We start from the raw sequence: 17301 nt of genomic DNA, 5'->3' as shown, positions 1-17301 counted from the left end.
CACAACACTAGTCATCAAGGTACACAAACCAGCACACATTAAAATGAGGAACAATATCAACATAGACATCATGTGGCTGGTCATGACTACACTGTGCCACAAACATCAGCCATCAGCACAGAGCCAACAACAGGCAGCAGTCAAAAAGCTCCTCTAGGCCTTTTCACTACCATCAAAGACAGAAGACAATGGCACTGTTGTACAATGTCACTCACACTCAAGGGAAGTAGCGGTTGATGAGCTGTTGATGCAGGTCGACACCTTCCTCCTCTCCAATATCCTCGTCACTGGACATGTGTGGGTTTGCAGGCGGGGGCATCTGTTGCTCATGATCATCCAGGAGCAGGGGGATCTCTTGCGCAAGGCCAGATTGTGGAGCATGCACCATGCAACTACGATCTGACACAACTTTTGGGGTGAGTAGAGTAGTGCACCTTTGCTCAAGTCCAGACACCGGAATCTGTACTTCAGAAGACCAATAGTAGACTCCACCACACAACATGTCCTCCCATTGGCCTCATTGTAGTGGACTTCACCCGGGGTCCTGGGATTCCTCAGTGGGCTCAGTAACCGATGCCGGTTGGGATATGCAGGGTCACCTAGGTGTGAGATACGTAGAGCAATTTTGTAATCTAGCTGTGGCTGAGGACAGAATGTAAATACAAAGCTAACTGTGAGTCTGGAGGGCTAGGTGAACTTCATACAACAGCACCATAAAGGTATGTTCCTACCAAAATATCGCTTTGGATATGTGCATGCATTATGAGATCTATAAATGCATCGAAGGTTCCCATCACCCACATAGAGTGGCTTGCCTCATCATTTGGGAAACCAGGGACTTTTATCTGAGAACCGGATGCCACCAAGTTGTCATGAGGCAAGGTTCAGAAAACGTCCCGGATGCTCGTGTGGCAATGTTGTTAAAATGGGAGGACCACTCTAGGACATTGTGTGGGGTGATGTGTGCAGTGCAATTAAGTGAATGTGGTGTAATAAAATTGGGAGCAAGGCACAAAAATAGTTTAATAAAGTGCTGCCTTGGTACCAAATTAAAACAGTGCTTTAACAGTTTTAACAAATAACTGTGATAGAGGTGGTCGACATGTTTCAGCCTTGGGTAGACGTACCCTGGCTTTCGTCAGGACCGAGTAAGCTACTGCAACTGTGATTGTGAAAAGAGGTAAATCATACAACCTGCACCTGGAATAGGTGTGGAAGAAATTACCTGTGGGGTGGAGATAAACATAATAAATAATGCTGTTTAAAGGTGAACCCTTATGGATGATAGGTCACACAACGCATCAAATTAATGCTCAATTAAGCCCAATACATATTCGTAGAAACACCTTTTCAAAGGGATAAAGGTTTAAATATTTTAGTTCACTTACCCGAATCAATCTGGGTATTAGCCTCACCTCACCTGGCAACTGCTCAGGAAATAGGAGGCCCCGCTCTGAAATAATAAAGAAGAGGCATGGTCCATCGTATAATGTGACACAGTACCTTTAGAAAGTGGGAGACGCTCATCCTTAAAAACCCTAGGGCAGAAACACATAGGCGTAGTCCTGTGACCGGGGTGGAGCCCTATCTGAGCGAGGTCTTGCTAACAATGATGTTAAAATAAGTAGAGATCTATCGTGGCATTGTTACCTAGTGTTCAGGCACTCACGAATGATGTAAACTACACTCATCTCTACTAATAAATACAGTGTTGTCTTACGAGATACAATATGTCCACCAAGTGCCAGGGGAAACAAATAATATCCGAAATCTCGTTTTGGAAAATGGCCAGTTTAAAGCCCTTCTCATGTGGCCGCAGCGATATGGCAAAAATAGAAAGAACATCATGTGCACGCCATCAATAGCGTGCAAATCAGTCTATACAGGCAACCCCTCTAGTTGTATTTAAGCAGTATTACAACTAGTACACCAGTCTTACCTCTCCGTCGGTACCTCGGGCAACTGCTGAGCCGGAGGGGAGGTAAGCGGTCTTCATGCCTTCAGTCATTTAAACTCCCCGAAAACAAAAGATGCCGGAATAGCGTCCGCAGTGGGCGCCTACCGATGTCGTGGTAGCACGTGATCCAGGCATCATGGGGGTTGTAGTTCGAATGTCGAACTATACTTTTATCTAATCAGCGTTTGTCCATCCCAGTAAAGAGTGTTGAGGAATACTATCATATCTTATTCAGACACCAGATCCATGATTATAATTGTTCGTGAAAGGGGAACTGATCGGAGTGTATTCAGTAGAGCGCGCTTGTGATATTTTAATATTTTTAAATATTTTTAAATACGCGTGTAACTATACGGGAGAGATGACATATTCTTCTGACAATATCCCCCGACTGTAACGAACCGTTAATCAACAACAGGAGGTATAACTGTCATATTCTAAATCTACGGGGAGAATCGCGTGAGGTCACACGTGATCCGGGCATCCTGGGAATTGTAGTCGGATGCCCGGATCACGTGTGACCTCACGCGATTCTCCCCGTAGATTTAGAATATGACAGTTATACCTCCTGTTGTTGATTAACGGTTCGTTACAGTCGGGGGATATTGTCAGAAGAATATGTCATCTCTCCCGTATAGTTACACGCCTATTTAAAAATATTTAAAAATATTAAAATATCACAAGCGCGCTCTACTGAATACACTCCGATCAGTTCCCCTTTCACGAACAATTATAATCATGGATCTGGTGTCTGAATAAGACATGATAGTATTCCTCAACACTCTTTACTGGGATGGACAAACGCTGATTAGATAAAAGTATAGTTTGACATTCGAACTACAACACCCATGATGCCTGGATCACGTGCTACCACGTCATCGGTAGGCGCCCACTGCGGACGCTATTCCGGCATCTTTTGTTTTCGGGGAGTTTAAATGACTGAAGGCATGAAGACCGCTTACCTCCCCTCCGGCTCAGCAGTTGCCCGAGGTACCGACGGAGAGGTAAGACTGGTGTACTAGTTGTAATACTGCTTAAATACAACTAGAGGGGTTGCCTGTATAGACTGATTTGCACGCTATTGATGGCGTGCACATGATATTCTTTCTATTTTTGCCATATCGCTGCGGCCACATGAGAAGGGCTTTAAACTGGCCATTTTCCAAAACGAGATTTTGGATATTATTTGTTTCCCCTGGCACTTGGTGGACATATTGTATCTCGTAAGACAACACTGTATTTATTAGTAGAGATGAGTGTAGTTTACATCATTCGTGAGTGCCTGAACACTAGGTAACAATGCCACGATAGCTCTCTACTTATTTTAACATCATTGTTAGCAAGACCTAGCTCAGATAGGGCTCCACCCCGGTCACAGGACTACGCCTATGTGTTTCTGCCCTAGGGTTTTTAAGGATGAGCGTCTCCCACTTTCTAAAGGTACTGTGTCACATTGTACGATGGACCATGCCTCTTCTTTATTATTTCAGAGCGGGGCCTCCTATTTCCTGAGCAGTTGCCAGGTGAGGTGAGGCTAATACCCAGATTGATTCGGGTAAGTGAACTAAAATATTTAAACCTTTATCCCTTTGAAAAGGTGTTTCTACGAATGTGTATTGGGCTTAATTGAGCATTAATTTGATGCGTTGTGTGACCTATCATCCATAAGGGTTCACCTTTAAACAGCATTATTTATTATGTTTATCTCCACCCCACAGGTAATTTCTTCCACACCTATTCCAGGTGCAGGTTGTATGATTTACCTCTTTTCACAATCACAGTTGCAGTAGCTTACTCGGTCCTGACGAAAGCCAGGGTACGTCTACCCAAGGCTGAAACATGTCGACCACCTCTATCACAGTTATTTGTTAAAACTGTTAAAGCACTGTTTTAATTTGGTACCAAGGCAGCACTTTATTAAACTATTTTTGTGCCTTGCTCCCAATTTTATTACACCACATTCACTTAATTGCACTGCACACATCACCCCACACAATGTCCTAGAGTGGTCCTCCCATTTTAACAACATTGCCACACGAGCATCCGGGACGTTTTCTGAACCTTGCCTCATGACAACTTGGTGGCATCCGGTTCTCAGATAAAAGTCCCTGGTTTCCCAAATGATGAGGCAAGCCACTCTATGTGGGTGATGGGAACCTTCGATGCATTTATAGATCTCATAATGCATGCACATATCCAAAGCGATATTTTGGTAGGAACATACCTTTATGGTGCTGTTGTATGAAGTTCACCTAGCCCTCCAGACTCACAGTTAGCTTTGTATTTATATTGTGGATTGGGATTTTTTCTGGTTGAGTCTTTAAATTGATATCCCTTAGACCCCCTACTCTTTTTGAGGGTAAATGGACATAATATCGAAAAAATAATATCGAACAACAAGAATATCGAAGGTAAAATATCGAGATAACATTAATATCGAAGTGTAGAATATCGAGGTAAGTAATATCGTGTTTTAAGTGTTTAGTAAAATATCGAAGTATGAAATATCGATGTAGTAATATCGTCTGAAGATAATATCGATTGAATAGTTTTGTGAGAAATATCGAAATATAATATATATATTGTTTAAAATGTGTATTTCATGTATATTGAATAAGTAAATTGTTTAATCATATTTGTATAAATACTTTATTATTGTTTAAAATATAATTAATAGTGTTAAGTAATTTATTGTATGATATGTTTTAGGAGCGGGATGTTGGGTTATTAGGGGATAAGGGTGGGGAGTGTTTTAAAAATATTAGTGTAAAATCAGATAATAATTTAAAATTATTAAATAATAAATAATTATGAATAGTAAATTGTAATGAAATTTCTAAATTAAATATTAGTAATTTAGAAAAAATAAAGAAATTATATAAATTTTTTAGGAGCGGGATGTTGGGTTATTAGGGGATAAGGGTGGGGAGTGTTTTAAAAATGTTATAGTAAAATCAGATAATAATGTAAAAATTAGGAATATTTTAGATTTCGAAATTTAACAATTTCTATACAAATTCGAAATAAAATATTTTAAAATTAAAATGGAATATTATTTTTTTTTTATGAGTGGGATGTATGGTTATTAGGGGATAATGGTGGGGAGTGTTTTAAAAATATTAGTGTAAAATCAGATAATAATTTAAAATTATTAAATAATAAATAATTATGAATAGTAAATTGTAATGAAATTTCTAAATTAAATATTAGTAATTTAGAAAAAATAAAGAAATTATATAAATTTTTTAGGAGCGGGATGTTGGGTTATTAGGGGATAAGGGTGGGGAGTGTTTTAAAAATGTTATAGTAAAATCAGATAATAATGTAAAAATTAGGAATATTTTAGATTTCGAAATTTAACAATTTCTATACAAATTCGAAATTAAATATTTAAAAATTAAAATGAAATATAATTTTTTTTTATGAGTGGGATGTATGGTTATTAGTGTATAAGGGTGGGGTGTGTATTAAAAAGATTAGTGTAAAATCAGATAATAATTTATAAATATTACATAAAAAATAATTATGAATAGTAAATTGTAAAGAAAATTCCAAATTAAATATTTATAATTTAGAAATTCAAAAAAAAATTATATATATTTTTTAGGAGCGGGATGTTGGGTTATTAGGGGATAAGGGTGAGGAGTGTTTTAAAAATGTTATAGTAAAATCAGATAAAAATGTAAAATTTTGTAATATTTAAGATTTCGAAATTTAAACATTTCTATAAAAATTATAAAGTAGATTTTGTACAAATCTAATGAAATATTTTTTTTTATTTATGAGTGGGATGTATGGTTATTAGTGTATAAGGGTGGGGAGTGTATTACAAAGATTAGTGTAAAATCAGATAAAAATTTAAAATATTACATAATAAATAATTATGAATAGGAAATTGTAAAGAAAATTATAAATTAAATATTTATAATTTTGAAATTTAAAATTATATTATATATATTTTTTAGGAGCGGGATGTGGGGTTATTAGGGGATAAGGGTGGGGAGTGTTTTAAAAATTTTATAGTAAAATCAGATAATAATGTAAAAATTTGTAAATTTTTAGATTTCACAATTTAAAAATTTCTATAAAATTACGAAATTGTATATTTTCAAATTCTAATGAAATATTAATTTTGTTTTAGGAGTGGGATGTAGGGTTATTAGTGTATAAGGGTGGGGAGTGTATTAAAAAGATTACTCTAAAATTGGATAATAAGTTATAAATATTATTACTAAAGAATTAGACATGTTAAAATTTTAATTTCATTTTGACAATGTTTAAAAAATATTTTCAAAATAATTTCGACATAATTTTTTTGTTTCATGGTAGGGAATTTGGTTTTAAGGGTGTAAGGGTGTGGATTGTATTTTAATGATTGTTACAAAATTATAGAGTAATAAATAAATATTTAATTGGGAATAATTGTAATATGTGAACATTTTGGGACTAATGTAGGTAAATACATTTTACCTGTTCTTAAATACCCAGCCATACCTAATCGGTACATTAGAATCTGTAAGTTATATGTAGGTAACAATTCGGTAACAGTTACCTATTCGGTAACATTAGGTAATCACGAATCGGAATTCACCTAATCGGTAAATACCCAGGTGGTATTTACCCAATCGGTAAATACCCAGGTGGTATTTACCCAATCGGTAAATACCGAGGTGGTATTTAGCTATTCGGAAAATACCAAGGTGGTATTTAGCGATTCCTAAAATACAAAGGAAAATACCACCTTCCCTTAACTAAGTAGCTAATATCATAATGATGTTATAATAGAAGGTCTCTTAGGCTTGAATAGGGGACCCCATACCTCAAAAATAAGCTCAGTGAAATCACATCTCAGGAGCATCAGGAGCCGTCTCGCAGGAAGGCTCGTCTTCAGTCTGAATAATAAACCGGATGTCTGTGACATGAAAAGCAACAACTTTCAGGTATTTGCAGCTGCGCGTGTGTCATGGCTAAAGAGTGGGTCGAACAACCTAGAGTGGAACACATGCATTGTGTAAAATTCCAGACTGTGTGTCACAGCATGTACAGACCAAGGTCGCTGCGCAGAGCTTGGGATGGAAACAACAGAATGCACTCGTCTGAAGGAAGTCTCGAGTAAGCAGTTTATTCAAGACAGAACATGTAAACCAGTGTCGTGTGCAAAGACAAAAATATGGCTACATAACATTCAACGTGGTTATGCCAACTGAACAATGTATGCACGTATTCAGGGAGAACTCACTACACGCCCCCTTGAGCGAAGCAATATGTAATAGGCAAGAAAAGAGAGAACGCAGAGTTCAGTTTCGTCAGAGCAGAACAAGGCGTAACCAATGCAGCGCCAAAGTCCTAAAGTCCAATTAATTGCAGCATAAAATTCAAAAAAACACAATGCAAGTATAGTAAAAAACTCAAGCCGACCATCAGGAAGAGAAAAAAGAGAAATAAAAGAAATAAATGTTGCGCCAGGGTGCTGTCCAGTAGTACAGGCGCAATGGACGACAATCCAGTTAATCCATGAATGTATAGGCAGCATATGTGGCCACGGCTTCCAACAAAAATTCGTTTGCAGGGCCACTAAAAGTCTCAGCCATCCAATTAAGTAAAGAAAAGGAACATACGTGTTCTCCAACCAACGGAGCCTCTAGCACAATCAGAGGGCACCCGGAATGTTCCTCCAAATAGCTCATGGACAAGAAGTCGGAGGCTGCCGCTGAGATGTCCCAATTACCCAGGATACCATGCGCCGCCCCACACGCCATGATCCGGACACCAGAACAGGCCAACTCGTGAGACACTAAGGGCCTCATTAGTCGATCGAAATCCGGCACCTGAGACACTATGTTGGTCAAGCACAAATCCAGAGGCCATTCAAAGGGACAATCCAGGCAGTGTAATACAGGTTGTACGCAGGTGAAGTTGGAATACCTGAAGGATAATCCATAAGCCAGACTCAAAGTCGCCAATGGCAAAGTACCATAGAAGTCAAGCATCCGATCACGAAGAAGATGCAGACGGGACAGGTGCTCGTGTGGCATAGAAGGAGTAGCCATTCCGGAATATGGAAAGGAAAAGCAGCACACCTGCCACTAGCGCCAGGAGCAGCGGGACACCTCCAAAGATGATCTAGAACAGTGAATGAACAAATGCCGGTATTACACCAAAAATAGTTTGGGAAGAGGTCACGAGACCCGAGCCCACATGTTTAAAAAAATGAGCCAGGCCGGTGGTGGACGAGGCATTGATAATAGTTTGGATCAAAGAGCCCAAATGCAGGGGGAGGTCAGTATTCAGAGGCGCCTGTATCTCATTGCGCGTATGAGCAACGTGAAGGACAAATGTTTCACTAGAGGAAGTCAAAGGCACTTCTTTGTGGGACAATGGCTCTCTATTCGGCTCAACTTGTTGAACTCTGCTTTCAAGGTTGGAATCGAAGGCCAGATGGAAACATCCCGCCGCACATGCGGGGGTGGAAAAAGAACAGTATTGCAGCAGACAACTTAATGCGAGACAGTTATGTACTGGATTCCCACTCACATCCAGCAGCAAGCTTTATTATTCAACATTAAATGAATAGCGTTTGCTAGCAGAGTGAAAGAAGGTGTAATCACAGGCACTGGGATACCTCGTAGGACGCACGCCAGAATCTGGGCTTGTACATAGCATGCGCCGTGTACTTGCATGTGCCTATTGTCTCATGTATGGATCATAGAAGAGAGTGTGCTAAAGCTTTTATCTATAACGGCTAAGGCCTTCTCCATGTTTGCTTGGTCAATAGCTCTCAATCTGGAAGCCGCCTCACTGTGCGACAACTTGCAGACTTCGTTGTAAATAGCATACGCCCACCTTTTGGTTATGCCACCCACAGGACCATTCACAAAATCACTCAATTCGGTATGCACATTGATGGAGTGGGTGGACTTCCTGATCCTGTAGATGTGCTCTGTGTCAGCTGGTGGACAGATTGGGATGTGTGTACCATAAATGCAGCCAATGAAATGGGGGAACTGTGCCATGTGAGAAATGTCTGTTTTTGTTTACTGCAGTGCAGCCTGTGTGTTGTGGAAGCTGATGTAGTGGTGCATTCTCTGCATCATGGCATCCAGGAAATTCAAGAAGGAACGGGACAGCCAACTCTGGGATACACCACCCACCGCAGCTGTCACCACCTGATAACCGCCGGATGCCAACACATGTGGGCTGCAGAGTACCTGCACATGTGGGGGTATGGCGTGCGCCCTTCTTATTGGCTGGTCCAGGAGTGGGTGCAGGTCCCTGATTAAGTCCATGATGGTTTCGGGGTGTAGCTTGGACCTCTCATGTATCTCTGCATCAGTCAGCTGGAATAGTGTGATGCGCTGTCTGTAGATGCGTTCCTCCCGTCGCCAAACCCTCAGTCCTGCTGCCTGTACATGTAGGCGCCTTGCAATGACGTACATAGCGGGCATGTTGTCCACGCTGTTGCATTTTGGGATTGCTTATCTGCACTGTTGATTGTTACCACCTGCTTTCAATCCGTGTTAATTACCTACTCTTATTTACCCATTGTCTTGGATTTCTTAATTAACTAGTGCTCCTACATGTCATTTTCATTTTTACCACTTCATATTTACCACTTCATATTTACCTATTCGTTAATTATGTATTCGGTAACTCTGAATCCGTATTTAGGAATTCTGTGAATATGAATCGGTATTTACCCCCTCATATTTACCTAAAAGTGGTTTTTGGACTCCTACATCTCACTTGTTTGAATATCCGTCGGTAACCGCATATTTACCTAAAATCCGCCGTTACCCACCTGTATTTGGCTACCTACATGAGGCCCCTTATGTCGAAATTGAATTATGTAATTTTAATAGGAAAATCTAATTTCAATATTTATGTAGTGTTTATGGGTGGGATGTGGGTATATTAGGGGAGAAGGGTGGGGTGTAATTTTTAAAAATAATAGTGTAAATATAGATTATACAAAAATTCACATTATTTGTAAATATTGTGAAATCAAAAATTTACAAATATAAATATAATTAAATAATTGTATAGTTGATGGAAAAGATATTGTACATATTTTATTTTAAATTATGGTGATTATGGGATAGGGGTGGGTATTGCAACTATAGTTTTTTAATTTTTAATAGTTTATAAATTATATCTCATAGTTAATACATGTAGCTCATTAATATTTTAAGTGATCTTATAACCAGCACCTTCTCTCAGTTTGATCTTTCTGGAGTGGGAATATTAAATTATATAGGGTTACTGTCCAGCACCTTTCCTGACTTAATGTTAACTGGAGTGGGAATAGTAAATTATATACAGTTAGTGTCCAGCATCTTCCCTGAGTTTATGATATCTGGAGTGGGAATATTAAATTATTTAGGGTTAGTGTCCAGCATCTTTCCTGACTTTATGTTAACTGGAGTGGGAATACTAAATTATATAGGGTTACTGTCCAGCACCTTTCCTGACTTAATGTTAACTGGAGTGGGAATAGTAAATTATATAGGGTTACTGTCCAGCACCTTTCTTGAGTTTATGTTAACTGGAGTGGGAATAGTAAATTATATAGGGTTACTGTCCAGCACCTTTCTTGAGTTTATGTTAACTGGAGTGGGAATAGTAAATTATATAGGGTTAATGTCCAGCACCTGTCCTGACTTAATGTTAGCTGGAGTGGGAATAGTAAATTATATACAGTTAGTGTCCAGCATCTTCCCTGAGTTTATGTTAACTGGAGTGGGAATAGTAAATTATATAGGGTTACTGTCCAGCACCTTTCTTGAGTTTATGTTAACTGGAGTGGGAATAGTAAATCATATAGGGTTAATGTCCAGCACCTTTCCTGACTTAATGTTAACTGGAGTGGGAATAGTAAATTATATAGGGTTACTGTCCAGCACCTTTCTTGAGTTTATGTTAACTGGAGTGGGAATAGTAAATTATATAGGGTTACTGTCCAGCACCTTTCTTGAGTTTATGTTAACTGGAGTGGGAATAGTAAATTATATAGGGTTAATGTCCAGCAACTGTCCTGACTTAATGTTAACTGGAGTGGGAATAGTAAATTATATACAGTTAGTGTCCAGCATCTTCCCTGAGTTTATGATATCTGGAGTGGGAATATTAAATTATTTAGGGTTAGTGTCCAGCACCTTTCCTGACTTTATGTTAACTGGAGTGGGAATAGTAAATTATATAGGGTTACTGTCCAGCACCTTTCTTGAGTTTATGTTAACTGGAGTGGGAATAGTAAATTATATAGGGTTACTGTCCAGCACCTTTCTTGAGTTTATGTTAACTGGAGTGGGAATAGTAAATTATATAGGGTTAATGTCCAGCACTTGTCCTCACTTAATGTTAACTGGAGTGGGAATAGTAAATTATATACAGTTACTGTCCAGCATCTTCCCTGAGTTTATGATATCTGGAGTGGGAATATTAAATTATTTAGGGTTAGTGTCCAGCACCTTTCCGGACTTTATGTTAACTGGAGTGGGAATAGTAAATTATATAGGGTTACTGTCCAGCACCTTTCTTGAGTTTATGTTAACTGGAGTGGGAATAGTAAATTATATAGGGCTACTGTCCAGCACCTTTCTTCAGTTTATGTTAACTGGAGTGGGAATAGTAAATTATATAGGGTTACTGTCCAGCACCTTTCCTGACTTTATGTTAACTGGAGTGGGAATATTAAATTATATACGGTTACTGTCCAGCACCTTTCTTGAATTTATGTTAACTGGAGTGGGAATAGTAAATTATATAGGGTCACTGTCCAGCACATTTCCTGAATTTATGTTAACTGGAGTGGGAATAGTAAATTATATAGGGTTATTGTCCAGCACCTTTCTTGAGTTTATGTTAACTGGAGTGGGATTAGTAAATTATATAGGGCTACTGTCCAACACCTTTCATGAGTTTATGTTAACTGCAGTGGGAATAGTAAATTATATAGGGTTACTGTCCAGCACCTTTCCTGACTTAATGTTAACTGGAGTGGGAATAGTAAATTATATACAGTTAGTGTCCAGCATCTTCTCTGAGTTTATGATATCTGGAGTGGGAATATTAAATTATTTAGGGATAGTGTCCAGCACCTTTCCTGACTTTATGTTAACTGGAGTGGGAATAGTAAATTATATAGGGTTACTGTCCAGCAGTTTTCCTGACTTTAATGTAAGTGAAATGGGAATAGTAATTTGTATAGGGTTAGTGTGCTGAATGTATATGTATTGTGTTAATGAAGTATGCTTTTGGATGTAATTGAGGATAAAAAATGTGATTTTTACATTTAAAAAAAAAAAAATTAGCTACATTATATATGTGAGAGTTATAAATTAGGAAATCCAATGACACATTATGGTGCCGATCACGATCCGGTAAAAAATTCCCCCGTGCGACTCGTATCGGGTCTTTTTACCGTACGAATCGTACAAGTGCCGTACGAACTGGCAATCACGATTCGCATGGTAAAAAGTCCATACGACCCGCACCGGGAATCATTCCCCACACGTCCTCGGGTCGGAAAATGTGTCCGACACGTCCTCGGACGATTTACCTTACAAACGTAAAAATCCAAGTCCGACCGAGGAATCACGATCCATCCCGTGCGTCCGAGCCTACAACCGTATGGAAAAAACACCGTCCGCACCGAACACCAATAGCAACCATGGAGACATGTGCCCGCATACGCGCCCAACACTCCCCCCAGCCCCCGTACGTCTGACACGTACCCCCCGTATATGTATACCCCCACCCGTCTATGTACACCCCAGTACGTTCCAGTCGTACCCCCACCCCAGTACGTGTCGTACCACCGTCAATGTAAACCCCCCCACCCCTGTACGTGTCGTACCACCGTCTATGTACACCCCAGTACGTTCCAGTCGCACCCCCACCCCAGTACGTGTCGTACCCCCCGTGTACCTACACCCCAGTACGTTCGAGCCACACCCCCACCCCAGTACGTGTCACAGCCCCGTCTACCTACACCCCAGTACGTTCCAGTCGTACCCCCACCCCAGTACGTGTCGTACCCCCCGTGTACCTACACCCCAGTACGTTCGAGCCACACCCCCACCCCAGTACGTGTCATAGCCCCGTCTACCTACACCCCAGTACGTTCCAGTCGTACCCCCACCCCAGTACGTGTCGTACCACCGTCAATGTACACCCCCCCACCCCTGTACGTGTCGTACCACCGTCAATGTACACCCCCCCACCCCTGTACGTGTCGTACCACCGTCAATGTACACCCCCCCACCCCTGTACGTGTCGTACCACCGTCTATGTACACCCCAGTACGTTCCAGTCGTACCCCCACCCCAGTACGTGTCGTACCACCGTCAATGTACACCCCCCACCCCAGTACGTGTCGTACCACCGTCAATGTACACCCCCCCACCCCTGTACGTGTCGTACCACCGTCAATGTACACCCCCCCACCCCTGTACGTGTCGTACCACCGTCTATGTACACCCCAGTACGTTCCAGTCGTACCCCCACCCCAGTACGTGTCGTACCACCGTCAATGTACACCCCCCCACCCCTGTACGTGTCGTACCACCGTCAATGTACACCCCCCCACCCCTGTACGTGTCGTACCACCGTCAATGTACACCCCCCCACCCCTGTACGTGTCGTACCACCGTCTATGTACACCCCAGTACGTTCCAGTCGTACCCCCACCCCAGTACGTGTCGTACCACCGTCAATGTACACCCCCCACCCCAGTACGTGTCGTACCACCGTCAATGTACACCCCCCACCCCTGTACGTGTCGTACCACCGTCAATGTACACCCCCCCACCCCTGTACGTGTCGTACCACCGTCTATGTACACCCCAGTACGTTCCAGTCCTATCACTATGGGTCTGCACGCGTATGCGTACCCGTAGTGGTACGGACCGTACACTCGCATCTACGCTCACTATCACTATGGGTCTGCACGCGTATGCGTACCCGTAGTGGTACGGACCGTACACTCGCATCTACGCTCACTATCACTACGAGTACGCATACGCGTGCAGACCCATAGTGATGGAGAGCGTAGATGCGAGTGTACGGTCCGTACCACTACGGGTACGCATACGCGTGCAGACCCATAGTGATAGTGAGCGTAGATGCGAGTGTACGGCCCTATCACTATGGGTCTGCACGCGTATGCGTACCCGTAGTGGTACGGACCGTACACTCGCATCTACGCTCACTATCACTATGGGTCTGCACGCGTATGCGTACCCGTAGTGGTACGGACCGTACACTCGCATCTACGCTCACTATCACTACGAGTACGCATACGCGTGCAGACCCATAGTGATGGAGAGCGTAGATGCGAGTGTACGGTCCGTACCACTACGGGTACGCATACGCGTGCAGACCCATAGTGATGGAGAGGGTAGGCATGCATGTACGGGCCGTTGCCATGCATTTGGGGTGCCCTAGGGCCCCCACACGCACCGTACCTGTGTGTGATGCTCCAAATTACATAGGGGACAAGTATTAAGGCCTACATGCATGCTGGTTGTCATGGAGACCAAGTTCAAAATTCGAAATTGTTCTGGAAGGTGCACAGCAGAAGTCAGTTGGAATTTGTCTACTTTGTTGCAATGTGTTTGTGGGGCTGACATCATGCAGGAGAATGAAACCGATAGAGAACACACAGACTGCTAGGTTTGTAGGGATTGGTGGAAACATAGGATGCAAATGTGAGTGACCAATCTCTCTGTACTCCTGTGCATGAGACTGGGCAGAAGGGCACATATAAGGCAGCCAGGTCCCATGAGGGAGCACTTGCCTGCACATCTTTGCATTCGTCGACCCAGCTGCTGCTACTGATTCCCTGGAACCATGTCAAGGGCTGTGGAGAGGACACAGCCATTCACCCTGGAGGAGAACATGGCTCTGCTGGATGTGATCCTCCCACAGTACCCCATGCTGTATGGGCGACCAGGGTATCAGGTGAGTGCATAGGCCACTGCCACAGACTGTCCCTATGTTGTGACTGTGACTTCTGCCATTGCGTCCAGGTGTAACACACATGCCATGTACTGTCGGGGGGGTCCCAGGGGGGGGGTGCCTGATGTCTCCCAGCAGTGCCCTGAGACAGGAGGGGTGGGGGCCTATCACTCACAGCAGTGCCCTGAGACAGGAGGGGTGGGTACAGAGTGCTCCCAGCAGTGCCCTGAGACAGGAGGGGTGGGTACAGTGTGCTCCCAGCAGTGCCCTGAGACAGGAGGGGTGTGTGCCTGTCACTAACAGCAGTGCCCTGAGACAGGAGGGGTGGGTGTGATGCACAGTGTGAGCCTTGATCATTGATTGTGACATTGCCATCATTCCACCTGTGTACCCACTGTGGCACGTAGTGCTTTTTCCCCTCAACAGGGGATGATGTCCCTATGACAAAGGTGCAATGCGTTGGCTGCATGACATGCCTTGTTGTAACCAGCTAATTTGTACCCATATGTCTCTCTGTGACATGTGGCTGGTGTATTGATGTGGTGTCACTTGTTCTACCTCACAGGTAGGCGCCACTGCCAAGGAGCAGATCTGGCTGACCGCCGTCAGTGCCGTGAGGCGTGTGGATGGTCGGAGGCGGAGCCTTCCCCAGGTGAGGAAACGCTGGCAGGATATCCGGTGCTGGACGCGGAGGATTGCACGGCTCCTGCTGGGGGACTCACCTGAGAGCCACAAGAACCGCGGCCGCCGCCGTCTGAGCCACCTCCACAGGCGTGTGCTGCCGGTGGTCTTTCCAGACCTGGAGAGGCGCTTACAGGCGATGCAGCAGCCGGAAGGGGGTAGGTACATGTGTGTTTGTTGTGTGTCACCGGCATTTGTAAGGGCACAGTAGCATGAATTCACTGGCAGGGTTTAAAGGTGCTGTGCAGATCCTGTTTGCCCCAGTATAGCGCTGTGCCCCTGCCACCCTTCCCCTCCTTGCAATGTGTTCCCTGGTCTGTGTGTAGTCACTCCTCCACAGGGTAATGTAGGCTGGCGCTTTGTCCACGGGAACAATGTCTGTAGCATCATGTGTGGGGGTGGTGTGTAACAGGTTGTGGGACATTGCCTGTGCACTGTCAAGTTCACTGCATGTGGGTTCCATATCAGTTGGCACTGATGCTGACTCCAGACATGGGAGTTGGTCTCTCATGTGTCATGCCTTACAGCGCGCATGTCCCATGTAGTGGCCTGTGACATGATGTGCATGAGTGTGCGATACACATAGTGCAGGGATGGTGACGTGTGTTGCAGTCATTACCATTCAGTAGCATGTAGTTGCGTGCCCACTACTGTCCCCTGGGGCACCTTTTCCTCAGTGGTGTATGTGTCATCATAAACGTGGCCACTGTCAGTGTCTACAGCGTAAGTTGTGCTCTCTGCCATTGTCCCCTGTCACCATGTATATAGACGTGCTATTTTGTACAGGTGTCCACTGTGCAGCCTGACCTGATTGTCCTTCTTCATACTCACAGTTGCCAGTGCCTGTGTGTCTTGCTATACTCATCTGAGGATGGGCACTGGTACCACATTATTTGTACAGGCGCACCTTGGCTGTTTGGCGTTCAATCTCGCTTTTTGCCTGCCCCTGTGTGTATCACCCAGACTATGAGATGTTGGTGCCACCTGTGTCTCAACAATTTGCCTCGTGTAGGGTCTTGTTGGGGCGGGCAATGCCTATGTGTTAAATCCTGATTACCACTTGCTGGGTCTGGGCAGTGTGTGATGTGCCTGGACACACACGCAATGTGCAGTGACCGAGTCATGTTGTGCATGTTTTCAGCATTACCTATGCAGCATGTGTCTCAAGTTCATGGATATGGTCCCTGGTCATCGGTATTTTCGCCAACGCTGTGTGGTGCAGATGCAGTGCTGGATTGTCCCCAGGGCCTGGGTGCTATGTCAGACTCCTTTTCCTGTGTTTAGCTATTGTCTCATGCTCTCCATGGTATTTCAGTGGCATGGTGGCTCAACCAACTGTGTGTTGCATGCCCTACATCGGTACCCTGTTCAGTAGATGTTAGGGATCTTCCTTTTCAGGCCATGCAATGTTACCTATGTAGATTGGACTCATGTGACAGATGTGTACAGGTGTCTGAATAATTTCTGTCTCTCCACCCTGCCCACAGCATCGTCGGGGGACACAGAGGGAGACATGGACACAGACCAGGCGGAGGGACCGAGCACCAGTGCCAGCCGTGACATCGGGGCTGGCACATCGAGTGGGACAGAGGCGGAGGAGAGTGTGGCCGAGGACCTGTCGACTGGCACATCAGACTACGAAGCTGACAGGTCCGGGGACGATGTCTCCGAGTGGGCGGAGGCTGCACCAGCAGCTGGAAGCGGAA

Source organism: Triturus cristatus, chromosome 11 (assembly GCF_964204655.1).
Source record: "Triturus cristatus chromosome 11, aTriCri1.1, whole genome shotgun sequence".
Taxonomy (NCBI): domain Eukaryota; kingdom Metazoa; phylum Chordata; class Amphibia; order Caudata; family Salamandridae; genus Triturus; species Triturus cristatus.
Note: the sequence above shows the minus strand (reverse complement) of the source record.